The sequence below is a fragment of the Patagioenas fasciata genome, chromosome 3 (assembly GCF_037038585.1).
Source record: "Patagioenas fasciata isolate bPatFas1 chromosome 3, bPatFas1.hap1, whole genome shotgun sequence".
Taxonomy (NCBI): domain Eukaryota; kingdom Metazoa; phylum Chordata; class Aves; order Columbiformes; family Columbidae; genus Patagioenas; species Patagioenas fasciata.
The window spans coordinates 62,915,372-62,940,346 of record NC_092522.1 but is presented as its reverse complement, the minus strand read 5'-3'; the positions used below and the strand labels follow the sequence as shown (position 1 = coordinate 62,940,346).

The window sequence follows — 24,975 nt, the reverse complement described above, 5'->3', positions numbered from 1 at the left end:
AAGAAAATTTCTAAACACAACATTTAACATCTGGATACAGATCTATGAATGCTGCCCTTCTCTAATGCCTTAGCTGCTGGCTGTACCTTAGTCAGGCTATTTTTGTTCTTAAGAAGGAAGAACTGGACTCCAAAGCAGCATGTAGCCTGACTTCTGTGATGACTTGTATGATCTTAAATAGCATAAATACTATGAGCAAGGGTGCAACTATTGATTGCTCTGATAATGGTAATTTAAAAATAGACATATAAACAAAAAAATTAAGGTTCCAATCCCACAGTCAGTTTTAGCATAAAACTCCTGTTGGCTCCCTATGGATCAATAGCAGAATGCAGCATCTGTCTACGGGACATCTCTGTAAGATAAGGAAGTGGAACTGACATAAAGAGAATACTGCACAACAATGGTATTTTTGTGCCTAACTCACATTTATGAACGTAACTGACATGAAAATCAGTGTAAGGTGTTGTGAATCTTACCCCAAACTCATGAACTGTGTAGCAGAACCAGGAATTCAACCTATGGTTACTAAGTCCCTACCCAGCCTGCTAGTCAATAAACCGTATTTCCTTAGGTAGAGAATTACAATAAATACATCAAGTCAGCTGTGTACCACTGAGCTTATGTGATCGCACATCACAGACAGTAAAACATGCCACCATAAACTAAAAGGTATATTCCACATAATTTCTAGTTTTGACACAAAGCGTTCAAATTCCAAGTGCAAACGCATGAATTAAAAGCAGCTTTACAGGTGAAATCAAATATATATTGAAGCAGGAAGTGTTTTTCTGGCTTTTAGAGGATCTTTAAAAAATTGTAATAAAAAATTGCCATCACCATTTTGCTTCTACAAGAATGACACATCAGTGGAAATGAAAAAATTTCCTGTCTCACTAATGCAAGCGGGCACCTTACTGCAGTACACCAGAGAAACTCACGTGCTGCAGAAGGAATAGAAGTGGCACAACCACAACAGAAAGGATTTTAATCTACAAGCGCTGCACTGTGGAAAGCAACTGCTTGAGCAAGCATGCTCCATGCAGATAAACCAAATCTTTCATGCTGCACTTAGAAAAACAAACTCCATTCACATAGGAAAGTCTTGCTACAAACATCTCCAAAGCTTGATAAGGTTCAAAGCCAGGGTCAGCTGAGGTAAAGAATGACAGCACACATATTTTTGGATGGTGAAACAATTTCTCTAAAATACAGAAGTGTGTTGTATTGCTGCTTCCAAAGAAACACAAACCACAGCAACACCACTATGGTGTTGAAATCACCTTGGTAAGATGATGGTGTGTTCAACCCGCTCCCACAGCTAATCGTGTCTATGACTGTACAAAAGGTTTTGCTTCTTATCACCCCAAACAACGAAGCCATCGTGACTCGTGATCTGCTTTTCCCAAAGCAGCGGCACATTCACAAGGGACAGGTTGTGGGGGAGCAGGACTGAAACAAGCACAACTACAACAACCAGGCAAATGCGCTGAAATCCATCCCTGCAACAAAGAGCTGAGACCACATACCTGCCCAGGTTATATTCAAAGTCTGGTATTTCCTAGGGGCTGATCTCACACACACAATAGCTCTGGGGAGGCTACAATATGTTTGTGTTTCAGTGAGACAGCCTGGAGAAAGTGTGGCCATTGAATGGCTCTGGAAATCATGCCAAGCCGCGCAGTGTAACCAGAATTAGGGGATAGTAAGCCTGCAATAATGAGAAGATTTTATTAAAACTCTCCTGTCTTAATCTATTCAGACTAAAACTTTGTTTTTAATCAGTCTAACTGTACATTTGGGCTTTTTTCTTGAAAAAATGCTTCAATCTGCTACAAGACGTCTTCTTGCAGATGGACTGGTAATGAAATACAAATAGAATGCTAAATATGAAAAATGCAATGCACGGTGTATTTTTTCCTTATTTAATCTTAATTTGCACCTAGTCATTTTCACGCCGAGCATCTCATGTAGTTAAATAATTAGTGCAAATTAAATTTCACCTTTTTTAACTGGCAAAAATGGTGAAACTGAGTTGCTAATTATTTTGAGTTTTGCTGCAATAAAGAAACGACTTGATAACCTGAAGACATTTATGGGTTTGAACGGACAAGATACACGAGCGTTCAACAAAAGCAAGGAAAATGGAACAACTGTGTACAGCAACTTGCCAGGGCCAGAAACCTCTCTCTGCAGAGCCTTATGACCAGGGCTATTAACCGCTGAAGATCTACTCAATCACTTCAGGATGTGAGAGTTCACTCCTGAGCAAGCCACTGCCTGCACACACACAGATACACCCCCTCAATGCCCGTGCACCCATGTTCCAACCCACAGACTCTGACAAAATGTGGGGTGAAAGCTCCCATGGGCCCCATGGTGCTCTCTCCTACCCTCCTGCCGTCACAAACCTTGGCTCTTGGATTTTTCATCCAAGAGAGTAAGGGAAAATCACGTAAAGGACACTAGACCCCTCCTGATTAACCACATTGGAAAACTGCGACCATGCTACTATTGGTAGTGTGCACAAAAATTGCAACAATTTAGTATTATGCCCCTACATAATATTCATCTGCATTAAGAAAAACATGTAGTTGCAGAAAGGACATCACTATCAGCCAGCCAACAACCACTACGGAGCCAAAAGCAAAGAGTATTGGAGTTGACACAAACAGAAAGCATTTGATGAACTCCATATTTGGTTATAATCATGCAGATTCAGGAAAAGGTCTTTCTCCACCTACAAGATCTTGGTGTCTTTATATGCCACTACTTAGATCCCCAGCTCTAAGCTTCTGCCGCTGTAACAGTATCACATGACTACCCGAAACTAAGTCAATTCAGTATGATAAATTAAAATTCTCCTGAAGACTGAAACTTGTCATAAAAAGCAAGTTCCTTCTGAAGGATGTTGCAATGACAGTCCAAGAGAAATCCTGCATTTGTTTGGAAAATAAGGACATAATGAGAGCAACACAGCCCACTTCCTTATAGTGCCTTTTGGACATCCCTTGGCCATGACCTGAATGGCCTCCTGTGTGAGAAAATACATGTTTCCATCAGTGCTTGTTCATCTCCTCTTCTCTATGCTGAGATTATCAGCACTGGTGCAAGCTACAGAAGCGGCTCACAGACATGACTGTTTCTCATTATAACGTTGCAGCTGTGGTCTGTAATAATGCGTAATCAGCCACTGTGTACGTAGGCACGTATGGTAGTATAAAAGAGAAGACCATAAATATCAGCACTCATTTTTAAATATTTGTAGTAAATAACAATAAAATCTCAAAATACGCTAGTTAATAACCCTACAGTGCAGTTTACAGCTATTTCACCTATAGATGAAAGGAAGGAAAAAAAACACAGTATTTGGTCAAAACGAGGGGGAGCGGGCTGGTTTGAAGGGGCATTCAGGAGCATAAACCATTCCTGTCCTAAACAGTCATTATTCCCATGTCTCTCCTAAAGACCTGTTATTCTCATGTCTTTATTTCCTAATATTATTATTTAATATTTGTATTCATGCCACCAAAGAAAAACGTCAGGCTTAACAATTCAGAATTACTTTGAAGATCAAAACTGAGTAACAGCAAAGAAAATTGTCAAGGAAGTATTATTAAAGGATGATTTAACCTAAAATCAATTGCTTTTATTCTAATCCATTAATATAATTACTTGCTTCCCCTTTTCCATAAACTGGTTGTAAAGTCTCTTGAGACAGAGCACTATTGTAGTGTGTACTTGCCTAATGACCCTATAGGGGCATATTTAAAAGAAGAGATTTATACAACACTTTATAGGGGCAATCATAGCTCATCGAGTTATTTTCTTTTACACATGAAATCAGTCCCATTTAAGAGACTTTTCCCATTTATTATTCTATACTGCTTTTCCAGAGGAAAAACAACAGGGGGGGGAGTGGTGGTGGAGGAGGATGGAATTTGGCATGCACATATACAAAAGCCTCCAAGGACTGCACATGCCTGAGCAAATTCACTCTTCTGTCTGTTAAACATTCCCATCCCAAGATGTTGTTTCAAGACACATCCTCATAAGGAATAGCTGGACCTTGTCTGCAGCTGAGAGTACCAACACACAGTATTTAATTTCAAAACCAGTTATATCCTATCGCGCTGAAGGCTGAGCGCTGTTATTTCTTTGCCTTTCTTGCTTTTCCCGGCTTGCAAGCATCTCGCCATGCACAATTCACGTTACATAACTCCAGCTTGTTAAAAACAACAGTTATTTAGCTAGATAGTGTGATTGATAAGGTAAAGTCAGAACTTGCTTATTACAGAACCCAGACAAAAGCTGCTCCTCAAATAATATGCCTGTGCATCATTAAACATATAAATAAGCAACTGCACCAGCACTGTTTACATTCAAAGTTAATTAAATCTTTCAAATTCAGAATACTGTACTCTAGACTACCCGGTGCCTCTTCTCACGCCCCAATATGCAAACTCCCGAGTGCATATGCATCTTATTTTTTAAAAGAGTGACCCATCCCCCAGTCATTAGAGAATAATAGCTGAATATTGAACCAATTAATTTATCTTGCAAGAACACTGTTTTGCTTTAATGTTTTTGCTGAATTTGATGAGACAAAATCCTCCTCCCTGAGTTAGCTGCAAAATGCTTATGTTTCTCAATAACAGTTCTTACTCATATCCCTCTTTTGGTCATGAAGTTTAAAAGCAGCAGCCGGAGAGGGTTAAACAGGTTTCCTGTTAATGCTCTGCAAGAAGCAAGTCTCCGTATTCCAGCAAGGCAAAGAAATCTGTTCAGGCCCTGTATATTCAGCATTACTCAGCACTATTGGGACCGTATTCCAGGATCCCTGAATGCCCACCTGACAGTGTGTCCTCTATATTATGCAAGTGATGTGGTCTCCCCAAGGCAGATCATCACCTGACCATCCTGGTCTTTGCAGCTGAGCTGTATCCAGTGACATGCTCTGTGGAGCAAGCCATGGCCACATAACTGTATTCTCTTCTCGGTCACTTCTCCGGGGGGCGAAAGAGAAAGAAAAAAATAGAAACGCTCATATTTCTGGCATCACCACCACTGCAGAGCAATAGGGAGGTGACTGGCTGCCCCAGCCAGGAAGCAGGAGCTATGGGGGCTGGCTGCCGAGCCCAGACCTGGAACTAGGTCTGAGCCTGCTCGACTGCAGGGGAAGGGAGGGAAAAAAAAAAAAAGAAAAAAAAAAAAAAAGCAGCACTTTCTCAGAGCAGGAAGAAGGGGAGGCCATGAGCGCTTCCTGTTGTGCAGCTGAAACAAGCAAAGACGTCATTACATTTACACTCCCTCAGGGTGTCAGCAGATTGAGGGCCAAAGTTCAGTCATTTCCAATGCACTGCAAGGAGGGAGGTTTTGGAGGAGAAACCAGCAGTGGCTTTATTGCTAACAGTGTTCTCTGCACTTGCATAGCAAAACAGCTAAGCAGCGTGTTACCAGGCTCAGCTGCAAAGTATCGTATGTGACTAGAAACAATATTTGCTCAGGAGCCATGCTGCTCTTATTTTTCTTGTACAGCTTGTGTAAGAATATTACTACAATATAGAAATGCACTATGCTCTCGCTACAGCCCATACTTCTGCAAGCATCTGGAAATCAAGTCTTACATAATTTTGGATCCATGGAGTAAAACATGTTTTGTGAATGCATTTGGGGCAAAACTAGAATGTAAAGCTACAGGGCTCCCTTGTCAGTTATGGCTGACAACCCAGCAAAGTGAACACAGATGCTTTCTTTTCAATTTCATCCCTGCCCTTCTGAAGCAGACAAGGGCCCTGCTTAAGGAAAAGGGTGAAGGCACAGGAGTTGTGTAGTGGCATGTGGGAGTTCAGCATTTGGGAACTGATTGCCTGACAGGTTCTCCATCTGACCCTAAGTAGATCTTCAGTAAACCTACCTGGCAAGCGTAAGAAGAACCTGGATTGCAGTCCTACCCACCATTACTACCTTCGTAAGTTAAACATTAGAAAGACTTCTTTAATGGAAAGCATCGTTAAGAATCCAAACTAGACCATCCCAGAGATTTCAGTCTCCACCGCTGAAGTTTTAAAAAGCAGTCAGAACAACCACCCTTGAGAAATGGTTTGGTTATGGCTGCTCCTCCCCTGGGTAGGGGGATGGACAGTACACTTACACTTATGAGACACATTCTAGACCTATTTTTGTTAACCACTGGTGTCTGGAACTCTGGACTTTTCCTCTGCACACTAAATGCAACAGATTGGGCAGCAGTACCTCACTTAATAGAAGGTGATTTTCAAATAGAGGCACTTAATTTAACAAACTTCAATGAAAAAGGTTACACAGAGTTTGGAAAATGCTTTTAGGGATTCTCATCTCATACTACCACCACTAGCTGAAGCAGAGTATTTTTGCCATTTTTCTGCAATAACCACCCAGTGGTCACACAAGGAACTGAAGCAAGCCTTTCGGCCCTAGTAATTCAGAGTATTAGACCTGAAACTAGAGAACCGTCAGTCTGTGTCTTGGGGTCATAAGAAATCATATCTTTTGTGGGACATATGCAATGCCATTTGCTTACCAAAATAGCTCATTTTACTAAAAGAAGGCCAAATACTATCTTCTTAATGGGGCAGAGTGGAGGAGCTATGGGGTGCTGTGGGGCAGTGCTGTGGGTCTATGGGGCAGTGGAGGAGCTATGGGGTGCTGTGGGAAATTAATTAATTAATTAATTAAGTTCTTTATAAACATATTCTTCTCCAATGATATGAGCTGGTTTGGTTGTTTTCTAACTTTTCTTTTAGAGGTAAATTTTTCAAAGGCAGCTTAACTTGAAGATTCACTGCCCAGTTACCATGAAGCAACCTCTACTGCTTCTTGTCCTGACATTAGCTTGATGACTAAATCCTGAAGGTTCTCAGTGTGATACTAATCATCAGGACTCTTTTCAATAGAAAAAAAGCAGACAAATGAGTCTTTGGTGTTGACAATTATTTGCAGTACACAATACACAATCTGAGGAAGAAAATCTGATTTTAATTCTGCATTGAATCAAAGCAGCATTAACTTTAGCAAAGGCAGATTGGATTGGTTCAATCTGAGAGAAGTGATTAGAATCTGACCCTTAAAAATGTGCATGCTGGATCAGAACCTGGCCCATGTCATACACAGCAATGGGTTTAAGTAGTGATATTCTCCCAAGAGAGGGAAAAAGGGGATAAAACCTTCCAAGTACTGCAAGAACACTTCCACTGCATACGGCATCCTAAACAACATATAAAGCAGACATTTGATCTTCTGAAATCTGACTGTAAAGTACTATGCTTACTCAGGATAAGTTGGGTGAACTATTTTTAGCCCCATATCTGAGAATGAAAGAAATGCACCTACGGTTTCTACTTTTGACTGTACCAAGACAATTGCTGCATGGCACAACAGCAGCTCCAGGCAAGGCTGTGCAAAAATTTGGCACCAGCACAAGAAATCACAACAGGTGGTTATCACACCTCTGTGTCTGCCTGTTGCAGTGGCCGATGAAGAGCAGAGTATGTAATAAGGAACAGCAGCCTTTTCACAGACCCATCCACATCCTGAGAGTTAATCTTCAGGTAACTAAATCTTACTGTTCTGTTAGTTGAAGAATGGTATTAAACTATTCATGGTATCCTACCATGGTTTGGGGTGAGAAAGTGCTTTTCTCTGCAGTATACTTTTCATCCAAATATGGCCCTAATATTTTTAAAAGAGCTGTACCTGTTGTGTTTTTTCTTTCATTTGCAGTTCAAAACCTGAAGTTAAGGGACAGATGGAAACTGTGAACTGGCTGCACTATCAGTGCCCTTGGTATGCTGATGAAAACACATGTTTTTCCACTCCACAATAGAAATTGGTTGCAGTAAGTACAGATGCATATGAAAAACAACTCTTAAACAAAGTTGGCTACCTACAAAATATTTAACACTTTTACAGATTCTCACAAACACTTACACCTTTCCCCTTTACAATCCATCTGTGTAATACTTAGAATAAAGTCACTATAATGTATCACTCAGAAACTTAAACTACAGACAAGGTTTTTATAACTTTTTCACTTCCATTTGAAGGAACATTTGAGAAGTGCAAGTGGAAAAAACATTACATTGAGATTTTTTGTTGAACTCTCTTTTCACTAAGGGAATTCTCTCAAGCAACCCTGTAAACACATAATTAAAACATCCTGTGCCACTTTTATGAGGAAAGCCAAGCTAAATAAAGATGAGAAGGTCCAAGGTGCCAAACACCTGATAGGAAGCAATTATTTATCTTTAAAATATATGTGGTAGAAAAACGTAAATGTGGGGGCTTGTTTTTCACTATGAACCCAACCTAGATCCAACAGTACATGGGATGCAGCATGAGAGACTGCCCACTGCTGAAGGACAGGATCCAACCCACACTGAAGTGGCAGCAATCAGAAATCCCTGAAACATCCCCCATTATTTGTCTTCTCATCCACCGCATTGGGCTGCCCTGTGCCGTTTCTCCACCCCAGGAGGACTCTGCCACCAAAACTAGTCTCTGCCCCCACATTCCTCAGGGGGTCTCCAGACATCAGGACACACAGAATCCCATTCAGAAGCTACTGGGAAAATGTGACATTGCAAAGAAAAAAAACACTACTGGAATTATGTGGTAAGGATCTGGTTTATTGATGAAAATTTCATAAGCCCTAAATTTCAAATAGCATGATCTCATACATTGCAGGTGTGTGCAAGTTTCTATTGACATACAGTGTGAGAAGTGTGTATGTGTGTATACATATATATGTACATACATACGCTCATGTATCTATGAATGTATATGTAAAAAATAACATATATGTAAGAATATATGAAAGTGATTGGGCTAAGTGGAACCAAAGCCCTGTGACTGTAACTACATTCTGTGAGCAACAACTTACTGAGATTCTTTGGGCAAAACACATTAAGTCCTGGAAGCTCATCGAGGGAAAAGGTAAGCCCTTGTTTTGGGGCTTGCTCAAGTATTTAGATTTTATTTCAAATGTCTAATCAAGACAAAGCTGATCTGAAACCCATGTTTAAGAACCTGCAGTTTCCAGCAATAGGTAACCTAATTTCAAGAAACCAAAAGCAAATGCTAAAATATTTATTGAAATCGCTTTCATGGAAACAATGAGAAAACACTATAAAAATGTTTAAAATATTAAATCAACTTGATTGCTTCTGTATCTCATGAATTCAACAAGATCCTAGGCAACAATAATATTTAGAATAAATATTTTTCTTATGGGAATAGTATCTTCACTCAAATTGACCAGATGATATCAATTAAAAAAACAAAGAAAACAAAGATTAGATACAGAAAACACATCTACTGACTTAAAAATGAAACTGTACTCCAGTGAGTACAAAGCTTGTTTAAGAAGACATTTACTTTTCCTTTCAAAGACCTCTTTTCACAGGCTTTTTTGCATTACAGTATTTTGAACTAATTTCAATCCAAATAAATAAAATCTGCTCACTAAAACTTCAGAAAGTACACACTACTTGGTGTAAAATACTGCACAGATATGCAAAGATTAATATATCGAAAGCAAATCCAATACTGATCCCACATTCTGCACTTATGCTATACATCCACTTTAAAAAAAAAAAAAGAAAAAAAAAAGAAAAAAAAAAGAGGAAGACAAGCAGTGAAATAAATAAATAAAAATCAGTGATACAAAAATAAAGTTTCTACGTAATATACCATCTGTTCCACCAGAAAACCATGCTGCAGCAAGCCACAGGGGCTACAGCTACCAAAAGCCCTTGTAGAAGAGCCAAGCAATGTAACGAGCAGTTTTGGAAGCCACAGAGAACCGTTTCCCCGACGTCCTCAGAGAGCTGCACAGATTCTGCAAGCCCAGGGTCAGGGGTTCACAGTGTCCCCATAAAGCCGGGCAGCACTGAGAAGCAAGTGCCGGTTGTTTGAGGTTGTGGTGTTGCGCCATGGCTTTTGACGGGAAAGCTCTGTCTCCAGAGTTACAGACACAGTAAACTGGATTTCCCCGACTTTTCCACAGACCACACCTCTGCTGATGCTGTTCCCTGCTCTTGTGCTACGGATCTCCAATCTGCACACAGAAATAGTTTCCGGAACATGGGAATGGGCACCCTGGTATGCCTGCTACCCAGGAGGCTCATTAAAAACAGGAGCTGCTGTTGCATGCCAGATGCTTGCTCACTGTTGTGTGCCTTGCAACAAGTGAAGTGTGAGTCTTCCAGCCGCTCGGGCAGAGAAGCAGGCAGGAGAGACCCGGATCAAAGAAGCACTAAGGGGTGCTCTGTTATGGTTAGGAAGGCCAATTAAGGTGCACAGGCCTCTCCTTCCAGCTGGCAAAGTCTCAGGTACTCAAGATGATGTAGTAAGAATTTACTTCTGCCGGGGTGTGTGTGTGTGTGTGTGTGTGTGTGTGTGTTAAAAAGGTACCCTACCTTTCCAGCCTTTGCTTGCAATATCACACCAAATACAGGCTTTAGGGCAAGGTCTAAGTTCTTTAAACCGTGTTTATGAAGGCTTTGCTTTTGCTCTCCGTCACCATCCCCAGAACAAATGATGGAATTGCAGAACCCTGGGCAATTAGGAGACCATACCTGGACTGGAGGGAATTCATGAGCAAACACATTATCATAGCTCTCATTAATAAAATAATAAACTGTGCAATTAGAGTGGGTTGTACACATACCTCAGGGTATGCAGTAAGGCACAAATTTAGAAATGGATTGTTTCCAACAACCAACAACAACTTAAACAGGCAAGGATCCTTATCAAACAATTAGGTTACTCAAGAATTACTCCAATAACTGGCCCTTTTTGCCCAAGGTTATGCATTCTAAAATCATGTCATAATCTTTGGTTGATCTGAGTTTTTTCCTCTTCCTTTTTTATTTTGTTTGTAGTACTTAAAAAAAAAAAAAAAAAAAAAAAAGCTCATCAATCCCTCAGGTACAAGAGTATTTCAAAATTAAATGTAAAAATGGGAAAGTGAAAAGAAAAAACCCAGTTATCAGTGGTAACCCACTTCAATACAGTGTTACTGGGCTTCAGATGGAAGACCAGATACATAGGACAGGCAGGTTACACCAAAATGAAACACACTAGAACTCTGCAGACCTCTTGTAAATATTGTTTTCTTGTGTCTATATGCTGAATTAAAAAAAAAAAAAACCTCTGAAATTAAATTATACCACTTGACACAAGAAGGTATCAGACCTCATTAAAAAATAAAAAATGAAAAAATTACATACACAAACTGAAATGAAATGCAGGTTTCTCGTATCTTAACAAGCAGTTCCAAACCCAGATAAAGCGATGTCATTGGAGAAAGCAGCATACAGTACATGTAAGGCACAGTCCAGGCTCCAAGCTCACAAACTCTGCTGGAACTAAGATGCCCTCAGGAACCCAGCAAGTTCCTTTCTCAGATGAAACCACCATCCAGCCAAAACCAACACCTAAAACCACAGCTCTAGGCCACCATCAGTTCCAACACTTGTACCTAAGACTTCACACATTCTATATTCAAATCACAATGAAAACACCTGGGGTAGATAATATATCTTCACTCTTTCTTTCCAAAGTACCTTGTACCATCTGGCAATGCAACAATCATTTCTGTGAGAGTGCCTTTTGTTTTATATCTCCTCTGCCTCAAGTATCTGGAGGCTGTTTGCATGCAGACAGTTTCTCCAATACTCTCACCTAGTGTCACTATATCCAAAGGAAAGCAAACCTCGCATGCTGGAGGTTTCCAGCAATGGGCTGAGCCAGTCACAAGGAACTTTATTTCAGCAGTACAAATCCAGTCTACAGCTGATGGTAAAATCCTGGTCTCATGAAAAAAGAATCACTAACAACTTGCCATTCTGCACTTTTACTGAAGTCAGGGTTTGATCCAAAATAAGAGTTTTCATTTTATTCACAAAGACAGGGCGGTTCACACGGTAACACAAGATGTGCTGAGCAGCTTGGTGTCATCTCCTCAGCTCTGGGGCACTGATTAGAAAACTGTGAGATAAGGGCAAGGTGATTTTGTGCTTGACCCCAGAAAAAGTGACGGTCAAGCAACAATACAACAAGTGTTGGACTTATGCAAGTGTTTTTTATGCTATCTTTCATTTACATGATCTATTTACACAGGTAGTCTGTTCATGGATTGACTTGCTGGTCACATTTCTACAGCCATGAGACCTGGCACCGCTAGTTCAGCCATGGCACTGAAAGGTGTGTCCTGCCAAAGGGTAAGAGTTAACAAGCATCACGCACAAGTTCACTGTCACGAACCACCCATGACAGGGCCTCAGAAATGATCCCTTAACCTTCTGACTAAACCAAGAGTGACACGATTACATCCTTCAGAAATAAGAGGACATAAAAGGAATTCAAAGTGTTTCACCTTAGAAGGCAAACATTTTCAGGATCCAACAGGACACAACCTTGGCCGAATCAGTCACAGGCAATAAAAATGGCCATGCTCAGTTACTGACTGCTGGCATCATCATATCAGCAATGTACCTGTGAACAGTGAAGAACTCTTCAGACAGATCTCCTGGGCAGATTCAGATACCCACTGCACCAATGTGAAACCACAGCAGTTCATCATCGAGAACTAGGATTATTTTTTTACGTGTTTAACAAAGTGTGACTGTGTATGTGGATCTATACACATGCTTGTGAAATAAATGCTAATATTCACACATAAATAATGCAAATGAGTTTGTTTATTTAAAATATTTTGACATTTAAATAATAGCAGAAGTTGAGCCTACATTGCATCTAGGAAAACTCTTCCTCTTAGTGACAAAAAAGCCAGACCTGGAACCATCAGCTCTCAAGAAGTTATTCCTGGTATACTGTACTGTGAAGGAGACAGGACATGACTGAAGGCAAAAGCTATGATGACATAAGTGTACATAAGTGTATAGGCATATACTTAGACATGCATGCCTAAATATTTATTTATGCAATATAGCAAAACCCCTCAATTTTCTGGTGTAAGCTATTTATTTTTATGGGAAAATATCAGAGCAGGAGCCAAAAAACTGCATTTTTCGCTCAGATAAAAACACAGGTGTAATCTCATCATCTGGATGTGATACTGTCTGAATTATGTAATGAAAATGAGAAGCATGGCACTCTGTTTTCTAGTGTGTGAGTCTGTAAATAGCCACAAAATCTATATATTACAGTCTTAGCTTGCCAGACAACCCACTTCACTGAGAAAGACTTAGTCAAAATGTTTCATTTATTCCCGTGCTTGCTAGTAAAGTGGGTTGAACTACTGACCAGGATCAAATGATACTGCAACTAAATTAAATCAAAACAGCACATAAACAAACATAAAGATGAATACCTGCAAGCATTGAGCAAGATACAAAGGCATTGTATTCTGTGTGTAAATTATCTGTGGAGATGTCAAACAAGAGAAGTGAGAGGATGCTACCACAGAATCCAAGATGGTGCCTTCTATTGGATCTTAGTTACCCATCAAGACATGCTTGTACAACTTGCAGCTGGACAGAGATTTTAGAGGCTGTAGTACTAAAATTCCTCAGGTTGAGGACTTAATGTTAGAGGGAGACTTGATCTGATAAAAATAACCTCTTGTAGGCAATTATAATTCACCACCAGTCATATTCAAACCTCCCCTCCCCATCTGATTTATCTTCCTCTCTAGGCCTCATTCTCAACCAGCATACATCCAAAAATGTGTATCTGGCATCCTTGTTTTCTTCTTTAGTTACTAAGGCTGTGAGAGAGAAAGAAAATTAAAAGGTTTCTCTCATAGTCACTCCATTTGTGGAAAATATGCTGCACTGAAGCTTTGGAGAGGTGTGCGTAAAGGAACTCCATCGGCCCATGTGTCTTTCTCTTTCCTGCCATGCAGAGGATGATCTAGGGAGCAAGGGAAGGAAAGTCAGGGCATATCTACTGAAATCTATTTCATCATTACTACAGAAAAACAAGCAAAGACCCCAGACACACCACTATCAAACACCACGCAGAAAATACAGACCAAAAGTAAAGCAGAGGTGGTTCTTATTGTACACTTAGCTTTTACAAGTGAACATGTTCAGGTGAACCTGCCATCATGCAAGGTTCACGTTTATCAACTCTGGATGCTGAAATCTGTACAACCCAAAAGCAAAACAAGCTTTCCAAGGTGGTGTATAAGCATACCTTGTCCTCGCTCCAAAAGAGAAATTCTGGAGGATCCGATATGCTTCCATTTCCTTATGTACTACTTTCTACATGGTAACAGATTTCAGCTATTAATGCGCTGAGCTAAAAACAAAGTAGAGGAAATGATGGTACTATATGTTATCCTTTTGTCTCCTGATGTTTCACAGAACAAAGTCCTGTCAATAACAAACCACACGAAAGGAACGTGCTGTGGGAACCTCTGTGTATCAGCTCCGACTCACAACTTTACTCCTTTGCAAAAACATAGTTGACTCAAAACTGTCCTACTAATTACTCCAAATTATGTAGTAGTTTTACTAATGCATGACTGATTCTGAAGTTTTGCACCAATAATTAACATTACCCACTACAATAAATTAGGTCAAAGATGAGTACAATTTGTGTATTTTTTAATTAGTAATTAAGTAAATCAGAGATTAAAAACCTAAAACAGAAGTGAACAATATGTAACAGCATGTATTAAACATGACAGATAACTTATTAGATCCACTTTATTGACCTCTTCATCCCAATATTTTACCACCATACCAACCTACTGCAGAGGCAGTGCTACTTTTTTTGGCCTCACTCTAGCTCTAAAACAAACACCTTCCTGTGAGTTTGTTTCACTAATACCATGCTAACATCACTAACATAATTTCACTAACATCATTTCCTACTCAAGCATATTATATAAATGACTCCTACCCTTACACTTATCACAAATTTCTTCAGAGGTATTAGTAACATCTTGCTAAGCCTGTATCAAAATTCGACTGTACCTCACAAAATTAAATACATGCACTTATCCGTTATTTGAGCCTTAAGAACACAAAGATTCTAGCCAAGTAACGTTGTGAAAATATCCACTAACTTTTAGAGGAATTCTTCTAATACTGTAGGCACAAAATACTGGAACAGGCTGCAACTTCTGCTTGACACAATTTTACTAAGAATGTTGGAAATAATTATATTCATATAGCTTTGCTGAGAATTTAAAGCAAAATCTCGAAGAGTCTAGTACCACGACCTCTCCTGGCAATCTAAATAGACTATCGTATCACGCTGCATCAAAATGTCCAACTTTATAGTCTGAAAGTTCATAGCTAAATTCAACCTCTTGAAAAGTGCAGAAACTTTTAGATTTAAACAGGATAGGGAACTTGGTTGCAGGAGTCTATGAATGTCCAGCCAAAGATAAATACCTTTTTCACTAAAGAACTAATTTATCTCAGACAAATGCAAGGAAAAACCTTTTATAAGCAGCTTCAGAAATTGTGTTCATACACATAACTGATTTTCAGTGGGAATAAGTCAAGATTAGTCTCTGTATTGTAAGAGAGGACCATGAATTGTACTCTATTCTCTCTTCTCAAATGTTAACAGAATAGTTTCAGAAGTTCAGATCTCAAGATGACTCAGTAGTCACAGGTGTCTCAGAGGCCTCAGTCACACACTGCCAGCGTGCACAGATGTCAGTTATCCAGGAGCCTGCATTACTCTCCAGAGCATCTCTTTTTCATTGTTAATGCTTGTACTGACAGAAATAAAATCACTCTCAAACTCCGCATAAATTGACAACAGTTAGAGTAAATAAAGATCTATTTTCCAGCTAACTGAACTATTTTAGCTGTCTTTGAAAGACAAGGAACATGAAACTCCACACACTTTTAGTACTTTTGTGAACAGCCTACATTCAAAATTAACTACACAGAGCTATGAAGACTCTTAATAGATGGCAGTAACTTAGTCTCTGTTGAATGCTGACTTTGGTCTAGATAGTTTTTGCTTTAACTAAATATGTCATATCTTGTTGTCAAGGAAGGGTAATCCCAGTTATTATTTTATGCTATTCTTTCTTGACATACTACATGTGTTTTGTTTTAATGCAAACCACAAACACAAAACACATAAATACAGAGATTGGGCCATTTATCTTAAACAAACAAACAAAAAAACCTAATATGCAGGAGAACCCCACAGTCTAATAAAACTAATTCTGATAATCCTGCTCCTGTCCTGTCAGATTTTTTTTTAATCATAAAGCTGCTTTCTGCCTAAGCACAGATATTACTCTATGGGAAAACTGTTCATTAAATAATGTTATTTCAACAAAATTAAGCATTCTGCTCTACTAAATTCTTTGAAATTATGTCATGTCCTACAATGTGTAATTGGACATTTCTTTCCATTTTTAAAATTGTTTATCAGAAAACATCCAGTATTACTTCTCATTCATAAATCACTTGATAAGAAGTGCACCCAAGCTCTGATGGTCTACCACCAAGCCCAGCAGAGGAAAATTCCACCAGGGTTTAGGGAAGTTTAAGTTAGCGCAGTCAGGTTGGCAATGATACTAACCTCTGCAGCTAAGAAGGTCTAAAATTCACTATAAATTATCGAAAATAATCTGGGGGTTTTTTGCTTTTTTCATGAGCATTTTCTTATGAAGAGAGTCAAACCCTGCTTTACTGCATTACCTGTAAAATGTCACCTGACAATGCCATTTCAATTCCCTTCAGCTTCTCTAGTTTTCACTTTTCTATTAAACTGAACTATACATGCAAATCACCTAACTGCTTTCCTTCGTATGGAATTTCCAATGAACCACTATCTAAAAAAGAAACTTTCTATAACAATCACACCTTGAGTTCCTCCTGTACGACCAACAGCAACTGAAGCATGCCTTTCAAAAAATAGTCTACATCCTTTCCCCCCCACCTTTGACAGCTTACATAAATCAGACATTTTAACCAGAGCTGCAGCAGATTATTACAATTTACTTAAGTTGCAATGAGGTGAACTTAAATTTTTAAGAACAGGGGTATTCTCAACAGATTGTTTTGTGCAAGCTGACATTTCTTGCATATTAAGAGTTGCATTTTTCAGACTCTGCAAGTATATTAGTGCAGAACTGCCAATCGCAAGGAAAAAAAAATGCGTTAAACACAAACTGAGGTGCAACAAAATAAACTCATGTGTTCATGAAGTGGCCATAAACCCACTACCAACTACATTGTTACATTACTTATCTTTCTGTGTCATTTTTAGAAACAAATTTTCTGTTGAGACCAAGTCTACACTCACAGAGCTAGAATGTGCATAAACAAACTCAGAAAAAATGATTTCATCACTATACGAACTGGTTGTATCAGCGTAACCATGTACCTAGGGAATTTATATCACGTAATTACATCCATATTGGTACACTTGTTTACTTTAAGAATATTGCCAGCTAAGTGGTACATTTTTTGTAGGTACACCCCGAGGCCCCCATCCCAAGAAAGTGGAGAAAAAGAACACATATAGGTTTTTGCTTACTCACATATAAATCTGTGAAAAAGTAAAAGGCAATATTCAGTTTCAAGAAACAGTAAAAGCAGCATGCCCAAGGCAGAACAAGGAAACACAAAAACACAAGCAACGTTGTGACCATAAACAGTTGTGGTCCATACTCCGCTGCTATTACCCTGGCACACAGAGAACAAGAGGGACCATTCTACAGATGTGCAAAATGTGCCTGGACGATGAGTGAAAATAAGCACCCAGAAACCACAAAACTGCCTCAGAGCAAGAAGAAAGTCTTATGTTTAGACCAGATTAATGATTGAGAAATTAATCACAACACAATTTAAAAAAAAAAAAAAAAAAAAAAAAAGCAAGACTTTTAATTTGACAGGCAAAGTTGCATATCTTCCGATTATTTCACATTGGGGATTTGGAAACACCGCATCAGACTGTTTCCCCTACCCATACCCTCTCACCCCTTTTCCATGCTCATAGTTTTGTGAGAAAGAATTCTGTGGACAAATCTTATTGGGGGTAACCTACTACAAATGAATGGCTAGGGTAAAGTCAATTGTTTCATTTATGAACAAAAGTTCAGAACGCCTCCCACTTGCTATTTCAGTAAAAAAATCTCCAAAATCAGATCTTTCCAGAATTAACATACTCTTTAAATTCATTTATGATTTCTTAGGGTCTAAGTAGGGGCTCACTAGTTGATTATAATGGAAAAACTTCTAATACTCCTATTTACGAGAGATTTTTGCTCTCAGGCTGCCAGAATAGTGCTTTTACAAGTCCTAATCTCACTTAAGAGGTAAAAATATGGCCCAAATGAATTGCTTTTTAGTATTCCCTGCTAAAATAGAACAGTTGTTGCAACATCTTACAAAAAATGTTTAAGCCCCAAGAAGAGAGAAAAAATCTTACAAAGCCACTATTTCCTATTAAAATGGCACAGCCAGCTTGAAACTTTCATTCTTCTGTGATAATTCTGTGTTATTTTAATTAAATGTAGCATCCAAAATTACTGATTGAAACATGTGAAAAACACTATTCTCCATTTTCCATCTAGCTTATGCTTTGCCTTGCTGTCCCTTCCCTTCTTCAGGAACGGCTAAATAGGTCCTTCTATTGGGAAAGGAAAAAAAAAAAAAAAGAAAAACAAAACAAACAAAACAAAAAAACCCAAACAAACAAACAACACACATCCTTAAATTACAGGAGAAAACTAAATCACTTCAAAAATAGTTATTTTAATCTGTAACATACTACTTCAGAGATGCTGTTTAAGAAATCTGTTAAGGAAAAATAACCTGCCTCTTTAAATATGAGATTTTTTAAAGCAGTTTCCTCATAACTTATCAGACTCTTTTCAAATAACAAAGGTATGCAGCCTCTGCACTCAACACTTGTATGGAGCTCCCAAGAGTATTAGCAATTAAATCTTGCTGAAGACTTTAACCCATCAGATCCAACAATAATTACGCATTCCTCCTGCTAGAAGGGCCAATAATTTAAAACCACTCTTCTCAATGACTGAGGTAAGACAGATAAACCATTTTCCTTTCTTTACCATTTATTAAAGCCATTGACATGAAGAACCACCTTCTGCAGGACCTGATTTATGTTAGGACATAAGACAGGTAGAGAAAGTTAGTACTCAGCTCTGAGATTTTATAATACCTGGAATTATTATACAGAATCAAGTGAGAAATACACAGAACTAGTACTTGCTGCGCTCTACTTACAGAGATGGATGGATAAGTATCAACATAATTGGCCACAAAGCCCACCATACTCAAATTTGAAAGACAGCTTGCCATATTACATAATACAAGTCACATAGCCATGACTTGTACACTCTACAGTAATAATCTTGAATAGCAAGCATGTTTCTCTTTGATGAGTATTTTGCTAGGTAAACCACTTCTGCCATGCACAGAACTCCTATACTCCCATTAGTTTACCCAATATGGTTAAATTTCAAAAGTAGTAATTGCCCTGCTAATGACTCAAAAACCATGAGGAGACATGCAAAATGGTACTCATTACTTTCACTTTTGTTTAAATCCCATTCACCTTCATTCTTTTAAAAGCAAGCACCTAAATAAATTACTAAACAAAGAAGTCTGGCAAAGTGCTCAATAATAAATTTCCTGCTTTAAAAATTTTCAGCTTAGCTACAAACATGTGGACCTGTGTCATAAGTTTAACTCACATAACTGAGTCCAGCCATTAGAAATAGTTGAAAGTCAAAAAAGAATGGCCTTGTAGGGTGCCACCACAAAAACTAAACATGATATACTGCCAAACACTCAAGCAGACACATGTACCATTATTCAGCAAGGACCACATGAATGCATATGGCTCTCTGTTTTGTCTTCATAGTAACAAGAAGGTTTGTAAACAGATCTCTCATATGAGGCAATCTAGTCACTTGAGAATCTAAAAATCTGCCTTTGTAAAGAAGCACTCTGCACTGTTGCCACACAATTGGACTTAGATACACAATTAAAAGTCCTCTACATTTGTGCTTTAGGACAAGTGCTGCTCAATTTTATTCTTACCCATAGCAGTGGTGTCTTAAAATGCAACCTCAGCCAGGATGCATACGTCTGCTATGCCAAATAGCCATTGGAAAATAATGTTAACACAATAGCCTATAAAAGACTAAAAATTTGGATTGTTATATCAACAAGGGTAATGATACTCTGACTTTGTACCATACCACTGCTGCCTTTGCAAAGTTGAAAATCACAGTAACCTTAAATGTACTTACAGATAACAGAAGTAACTTTTTGAAACTCACATGGAAAAAAAACCCTCTCAGCCTAATCTACAACACTAACAATTGTTTTTAAAAAATTAGACAAAGTAAAAGAGAAATTAAGAAAGTTTCAGATAATTCATACCTGAAATTTCAGAAGTATCGCATGACTAGAAGGATAAGGAAAGATTTAACATCTAACTGTAAATAAATACAACCCCCAGGTCTCAGGATATCTATCTAAATATGTCCATGTGTTGCAAACCTAACAGGCAGAGTCTCTTTTATCTTTAAAAACAGATGCAAATTTTTAGCATGTCTGCGTATAATTTTCGCTATCAAAATACTAGGGATTCTGCACTGCGTCCTCATAACCTGAGGAGCAAATTCCTCTGGTAGTCAGTGGCAATTCCCAACAACAGAATTTAAACACTGGGCCCACTGAACCTGTACATTGGTAGAGGAGTAGTTCTTTCCATCTAGTAATCACTGTAATTACTCCATGTCCCTAGAACTCCTATCGATGACCACAGCCTACTTGTGCTAGGAGCTGCACAAACTCGGCGCAGAAGGCGCCATTTGAAAGTACAGATCCCACAGAGTAACACAGACCTATCAATTAATAGTTTGCTTATGCCACCCCAAAAACTTGATTTAATTTCATAATAATTCAGAGTCTAGATATATTAGGGCAGGAATAAAAAAGTAACACCCTTGGCTAAGTAGGCATGGTTTCTGTATTATTTAATAACATACAAAACCAGGCAGACTTTACATTAAAGTTGACTTCATTTTAAAATGAGAGAAGGGAAATTATTTAGCAAAATGTTTTTGCTGAAAGTCATTAGTATTTCTATTAGTTTAATTTAAACGGGTATTTAAGAATTATTGTAGTAAAAAAAAAAAAAAAAAAAAACAACTTTAATTTGTGCAATTACCATACGAAGGGAAAAAAAAAAATTCGACGTTTGACCATCACTGCCAACTAATAAAAAAAACAGAACTCCTTTTCTGGGAAATTAAGCTCGGACGACGTTTATCGTTGTCCTGGGGCGAGCCCCGGCCGCCTGCCCGCAGAGACAAGCCGTGTTGGCCGGCGGCCGGCCGAGCCCGCGGGCCAGGAGGGCTGAGGCTGCGGGGCCTCCCGCCGGCTTCCCCGCCCGTGGGTCGGAGCTCTCCGGGGCACCACCTGGAGCAGCGACATCACCTCCTTCCCCTCCGCTTCGGGCTCCCTCACACAGAGGGTACGGCCGTGCCGCCCGCCAGCCCCCGGCCGGGGCGGCCTGAGGAGGTGCGGGGCATCACCTGAGCTAAACCAGGGCTTTCCCCTCTTCGCGCCGCTTGCTCCGCAGCGGCGGGGACGCAGTGTCCCTGCGCGCCGTCCCCGCCTGCCTCCCGGCGCGGTGCCGGCGTGAGGTATCCTGTGCGACAGGCGCGGACGTGCCGCTTACATAATCACCGTCGGCCGCACGCGTACCCCGCGTTACATAAGGGACCGTGCCCCCGCCAGCCCCCGCCCGCCGACACCCCCGCGGCAGCCCCGCCGGCCGGCGGGCAGAGGGAGGGCCCCGGCGGCGACGGCACCGGCCGAGCCCCTCGTTAACCCCCTTCCTGTGGTGTTTACACGTCATGGAACATTCCCGGAACGGGCCAACGTCCCACCCACTTCAGGGAACAGTCACCGCGACGCAGCGCGCACACACGCACTCACACACGCGCACCCCGGCACGGCGGCGGGTCTCCCCGCACACACGCTGCGCCCGCCGACCCCCGGCGTCCCCCGCGGGGACGTGCCGGCAGCCGGAGCCACTCCCCTCCCCGGCCACCCCCGGCGCCCCGCCCGCCGCCGCGCCGGGTGGCCCCAGGCGCCCCCCTCGCAGGGCGCCCCCCCCGCAGGGCGCCGGAGGCCGCGGAGAGCGCCCCGTCGGGGCGGCCCCCCCGCGGGCGCCTCTCCCCGGCGGTGACCATGCCCATTCCCCGCCACAGGCGGGGATTACGCAAGGCAGCCAGCTCCTCATCTGCATACACTTACAAGCTGGGTATTCCCCACATTTCCTAACGGCGTGTCACCGACAAAGGCCTGTCCCCGGCCCCGGCCCCCTCCTGCGCCGGCTCCGTAGGGCACTGGCCGGACCGGGGGAAGGGCCGCCGGCCGTGGTTCCCCGGGAACGGTGACTGCCAGCGCCCAGAGCCGCCGCAACAGAGGTGACTTACCGGTCCGGCGGTTTTACAGCCCCGCCGGCGCCCTCCCCCGCGCCTGCCCTCCATTTACCCCTGCAACCTCAGGGCTGGGGGGCTCCCGGTGGCAGCTGCTCTGCCAATTCCTCCGGCAGCACTTGGAGTGCCGGCGTCAGATCCCCCGCTCAGCAAGCGCCCTCTCCGCCGCGGCCCGAAACCCAGCCCCGCGGCGCCCGGCACCCGAACCCCGCCGCCGGAGTGCGCCCCGCCGCCGGCTGCTCGGCGCGGCTGTTTGCTGGTGCCGGTGCCAGGGGACGAGCGGCGGGCAGGCGGTGGGCAGGGAGGAGGGGGCTGCCCGCAGCAACCGCTGCAGCTCACCTGGAAAGTCACCGAGGAGGAAGGAGGGAAGCCCTCCCGGTGCCCTTGTTGTTGCTGATCCCGCCGGGCGCTCTTGTTGCTCCTTTGCTAAGCGCTTGCCTGGAGTGAGGTGGCTCGCGGTGCTTCTTTATATATAAAGACAGACAGAGATATTCCAGCGGCCAAGGGGCGCCCGTTTCACGCATTTATCTCAAGGCAGGTCATTTCTCTCCCTCTTTTTGGAAAGGATCATCACCATCACCCTGACAGTGGCGGAGGGGCTGGTGTGGCACGGGGGAGAGGCGGAGGCCCGGGAGCCGCAGCCCGCCCTGGCCGCGGCGGGAGGGAGCGCTCCGCGCTGCAGGCAGCTCTGCCGGGCTATTCCTGGCACCACTTCCCAGAACAGAAGTTACGGGGCGGCGAGCGCGGAGCGAGCGCGGGGAGCGCGCCGCCCGTGACGTCACCGGGTCCCCCCGCGCGCCGGCGGGGAGCGAGCGGGGAGCGAGCGGGGCGCGACCGGCAGCGCCCGGCCGCGAGGTGATGGGCGCTGCCCGCCCGTGTGCGTGTGCGGGGCGGCCAAGGGAGAGGTGCGCCGTGCAGCCGGGCAGGGAGGAGGCTGGGCTGCGGAGGGCGAAGCCGCAGCCTCTCCCCGCCGGCGGAGATCACCGCTCCCCCTCCCCCTCCCCGCCGAGGGAACTCCCAGGAGAGCCAGTCCCGACTTGCCGTGCACCAGGCGTGCGTCCTCCCGGCCTGAGAATTTCCTCCGAGGACGCGGGATCCTCCTTCCCCTCCCCTCCCGACGCTTCCTTTTTTTTTTTCCTCTCCCCCGGCCCCTCCGCCCCCTCGCTCTTGCCTGGTCAAGATCACGTTATCTCTCGGGGAGAACAATACACCGCCAGGGTTCCCCGTGCCGGCCCCGGCTACGCAACCTGCCTGGCGGCGGCGCCCACTCGGCCGCGGCAGGCACCTCCAAACCCGGGCACGGCTCTGCCCCCTGGGCAGGCGGGCGGCCGCCCCGACCCCCGCTCACCGCCTAAGATACAGCCCTTTGGCAGCGGCCGCGCAGCACACCGGCACGGCGAGGCTCGCCGCCGCTCCAGAGGGCAGGGAGCCCTCCCGGGGCAAGCAAGCCGCGGGCGCTCCAGCCGCCCCGGGCTCTGCCGCAGACACACGCATTTATTTTAACAGCCTCTCGCCGCCAGCGCTGTGGGGAAGCGCGTTGCCCGAGAGCGGCCCGTGCCACCGGGAGGACGCACGGATAATGCCCACGGTGACCGAACATCAGGCTCCGGGCCAGCGCTCCCCTCGCCGGGGGCGGCCACTGCCGCCACCTCACGCCGGCTAACGGCCGCCCACAGCTCGCGCCCCCACCTCCCTCGCCGCCGCTCACGGGGCCGCCCGCAGCCAATGAGCGCCCGCAACGCCCGGCGGCGGGGCGGGGCGTGTGGCGGGGCCGGTCTCCCGCAGCGGCCAGAGCCCTTGCCGGCCGCAGAGCCGGGGCGCCCCCGGGGCGGGGGAGCCTACGGGTAAATGGCCTTTAGGAGGCGAGATGCGGTGCTTGCGCTTCCCGGCAGCGTTCCAGTGCGAACTTACCGCCGGCTTCCGGAGCCGCCACTGAACCAGGAGCCGGCGCAGGTTCCGCACGGACACACGCCCCCGGTCCTGCTGCTGATGACGGCTTTGGGTCAGCCGGAGTCACAGACTCATGGAGTGCCGGGCTGGAAGGGACCTCAAGGATCATCTGGTCCAACCTTTCTTGGCAAAAGCACAGTCCAGACAAGCTGGCCCAGCACCCTGTCCAGCTGAATCTTAAAAGTGGCCAATGTTGGGGAATCCACCACTTCCCTGGGGAGATAATTCCAATGGCTGGTTCTTCTCATCTTGAAAAATATTCCTTTTGTGTCCAATCAGAATCTTCCCAGGAGTAACTTCTACCCATTGCCCCTCATCTTTTCCATTTGACTCCTTGTAGAAAAGGAGTCTGCATCTTCTTCTTTGTAGCCACCCTGTAAATACTGAAATATGGTGATGAGGTCTCCCCTAAGCCTTCTTTTCTCAAGGCTGAGCAGGTCCAGCTCTCTCTTTCCTCACACAGCAGCTTACCAGTCCTTTGATTGTCTTTGTGGCCCTTCTCTGGACCTTTTCCAGCCTGTCCACATCTTTTTTGTGTGGTGGTTTTG

At 43.2% G+C, this 24,975-nt stretch overlaps 1 protein-coding gene across 6 annotated transcripts in view; it reads right to left on the bottom strand.

The window, feature by feature from the left end:
• HIVEP2 (HIVEP zinc finger 2) overlaps window positions 1-23,595 on the bottom strand; it is a 140,712-nt gene extending 117,117 nt beyond the window's left edge. For 2 of the 6 annotated variants that reach the window (XM_065833438.2, XM_065833439.2), the window contains exon 1: window positions 22,817-23,476. The gene's annotated coding sequence lies outside the window, so the exon portion shown is untranslated. Of the gene's footprint in view, window positions 1-4,852; window positions 5,123-21,565; window positions 21,736-22,292; window positions 22,444-22,816; window positions 23,477-23,518 lie in introns of those variants that run through there. The other 4 variants (XM_065833437.2, XM_071806471.1, XM_071806470.1 and 1 more) reach the window with 4 other exon arrangements.
• Between the last annotated feature and the right edge of the window lie 1,380 nt (window positions 23,596-24,975).